The sequence below is a fragment of the Sturnus vulgaris genome, chromosome 32 (assembly GCF_052056855.1).
Source record: "Sturnus vulgaris isolate bStuVul1 chromosome 32, bStuVul1.hap1, whole genome shotgun sequence".
Classification (NCBI taxonomy): Eukaryota; Metazoa; Chordata; class Aves; order Passeriformes; family Sturnidae; genus Sturnus; species Sturnus vulgaris.
In genome coordinates this window covers 452,895-455,985 of record NC_142274.1, presented here as the reverse complement: position 1 = coordinate 455,985, position 3,091 = coordinate 452,895, and the positions used below count along the sequence as shown (strand labels likewise).

The window sequence follows — 3,091 nt, the reverse complement described above, 5'->3', positions numbered from 1 at the left end:
GAAATGCTCTAAGAAGATGCATTTACACTCAAGTTCAAGCCTCCCAGCTGGAGCTGGTGGGATGCTCTCCAGCCACAGATGGATGTGGTTCAGTTCCTCTGGTTGAGAGGGGCTGCATTTTTGCCCTTTTTGGAGTTTTCTTCTCTCTTATCAAGCAGGAAGGGCTGCTGTTAATGACACAAGTTTTCAGAATTGTTTAAGTTTATAAATATATGCACACACATCTATTTTATATAGATATATATGCAGAGGTTGTTCAGATAATACTGTATCTTTGCAAAAAAAGAATGAAAACCCTGAGGTTTGAAAAACAAGTTCTATTTATAAAAATGAACAGTTTTCTTCCAGCACAAGCCTTCTTCTTGTCTGTGGGGAACAGGGGAGTGAACAGAGAGCAGGATATCCTCAAGTGAGGATGTGACCTGGATGTGCTAATCCCAGGAGTTATTTGTGAAATTAGTGTGGCTTTGGAATCCTCAGGCAGGCCCCACAGTCTGCCATGCCAAGTGGCTTTTCCTTCCTGGGCAGTTCAGGGAACAGTGAGAGGGTGTGGGGAGGGCTGGCAAAGAGGGCAGGGCACCAGGCCATAGGAGGGGTGGGGCTGCTGTGTCTGGGACCAGGAGCAAGGCAGGATGCCTGCATGGTGATGGAGGAGGTAACATCTGGTGCCCAGAAAAAGGCATATGACCAACATTGAACTCGTAAACTTCCATGTCAAAATGGGCTCTTGGAGGACATTGAGCTGTTTTCCTTGGGTAGTTTGATCAATTGCATGGAAGGGGGAAGGATGAAGAATTTGGGCAGTGTTTGAGCCAAAATGGCCTTTTGCCACTTCTGATTTCCTCCCAGCTTCTGCAGAGGGGTGACAGCTCCATCCCTGCAAACCACTCCCTTTTGCAAGGCACACGCAGACCTTGCTGGAAGCTCAGGGTTCGTGAAGGGGCAGCTGCAGTTGGCAACAGGAGCTGCTGTTGAATTTTTCACCTTGCTTAACCCCCCATCCCAAATGCCACCAAGAGGAAGGACAGAAAAAGATTTCCATGGAAGAAGGGAGGACAAAAGCTTGGAAAAGGATGAAAGAAATGCTCTGATGATGATGGTAATAACAAGAAAAAGATTTATTTTTGGCAGCAAATGAACACCTGCTGCCCTCCAGCCCTCCCAGATGGGCAGGCCCAGGGGTGCCGTTTCCATGGCATGAGGTGCTGGGAGCCTGGGGAGAGAAGCCAGAAAGCCACGGTCAGTCACATAAGGCTCCTGTCCCCCCTGTCCCACCAGGGCCTGTGCGTGGGCCAGGCTGCTGGCTGGGCCCAGAGCCCAAACCTCCCAACCCATTCTCCCATTTTTAGAGGAGAGCAGCAGGGCAGGCCACGCTCCACCTCTTCTGCTTAAGCACGGCACAGCAACCTCCTCAGCAGCTGCAAGAGCGAGATTCTCGTGTGCCCACTCCCATCTGCCCCTGTGCCACCTGTGCTGTGGAGCTGGGTACCCACCTCTGCAGAGCTGCTGCCAGGAGAGGAGCTGATCCCACACAAGGTCCTCGTCCTTCTTGAGGGGGATGTCCCTGCACACCGTGGCTGCCCCGGGTAGTGCTGGCACCTCCGTGGAGTGCGTCCAGTGCCGGCACTTCCCCACCCGGTCTGGGCACAAGGTGCAATCTTCCTGGAAAAAACAAAGAACAATTGCATGAAAGTCAATTCAAAACGAGACCTGGAAACACGGCTATCAATGTTTCACGGGCCTGGGGAGGGTCTGACCGCTCCATGCAAGAATTAAACCTCACCACAGGTGGGGAAAAACCCCACCTTTCCTGCCTGTAAGCCCACCCCTTCCTCAAGGGCCTGAAAAGCAGACCAGCTGGGGCATGGCTTTGGAACCCACCCCCCTCTGCTGCCCCCCATCCTCATGGATGGATGCTTTTGTCAGGCAGGCTGCCCCCACCCCAGCCCGCACCAGGCTGGCTGGCAGAAGCCGTCGGCGAGGCCAGGAGCCGGCTCCCCTTGCACAACATCCGTGCCCTGTCCTGCCAAAAAGCAGCTGGGCGGGCGGCACAAAGATGAATATTCCCCATTGCCACCGAGCGGGGAACCTCCGGCGCGTGGCCAGGCCGAGCCCTGGCATGCCTGGGAGCACGAGCATCCCCCCGCCCCTGCACCGCCTGGGGACTCATCTTGATTTCGTCAGGGCACAGAGCCTGTCCTGTCCTCCAGGAAGGGGCCGCAGCCAAAGCCCGTGGGCTTTGCCCCGCCAGCGGCCAGCTCGAGGATGGTGTTCTCTGGCTCCATGTCGTGCTCCAGAAGAACACGCCAGCTGTGCCTCGGCTTGTGGGGACATCACGATGCCATTGAGCTGCAGGGGGATGTTTCCCCTTTTCCAGTCTGTGGAGACTTCACTGCACTGTGCCACCACTTCTCCAATAGGACGGGGAGCCCTGAGCCGCTCCCTCCACAACTCGCCGGGGACCCACGGAAGCGTCTCCTCGGCCGCGCTCTCTGCTCCGTGCCACGGCCACAGGGAAACGCTCTGGGGTTTGCTTTGAGCACCATGAGACACGAGCAACTGGGACTTGCTGGGCTCCTGGATCCTACTGTGCAGAGGGATGGATCTCTGCTGTCTCCTGGGCCAGCTGGGGGTCCTGTAGCCAAGAATGCTCAAAAAGGTCTTCTAGGCATGGCCTGTCTGCAGGGTCCATGGATAAACACCACCTGATCAGGTGCTGGCACTCTGCAGAGAGAAACCAGAAACCGCTGGTCACCTCCTGTCCAGGCTCTCCCAGATTCCACAGTGCCCACCCCACACTAGGAGTGCTCGGAGCTGCACCCAAAGCTTCCCATCCATCCTCCCTTTTGGAGCAGAACAGCACACATTCCACCTCCTCCGCCTAAACCCAGGAGATCAACCTCCTCCCTAGCTGCAAGAGCAGGACCCTTATATGCCAGATGCCATCTCTCAAGCCCATTCTTGCTCCCATGCCTTGAAGGCATATCCCCACCTTGAGACACCCGGGGTGGCAAGAACTTGCCCTGGACAATGTCCTCAGGGGTTTTGAAAGGAAGGAGCCTGCAGACCAGGTCATAGAGCAGGATGCCCA

At 55.6% G+C, this 3,091-nt stretch overlaps 1 long non-coding RNA gene across 1 annotated transcript; it reads right to left on the bottom strand.

Annotated features, from left to right (window-relative positions):
• Positions 1–1,103: 1,103 nt before the first annotated feature.
• LOC148220681 (uncharacterized) lies at positions 1,104–2,709 on the bottom strand. The gene is made up of 2 exons (XR_015798676.1): positions 1,494–2,709; positions 1,104–1,213 (listed from the first exon to the last, which is right to left on the bottom strand). It is a non-coding gene; the product is annotated as an uncharacterized LOC148220681 (long non-coding RNA).
• Between the last annotated feature and the right edge of the window lie 382 nt (positions 2,710–3,091).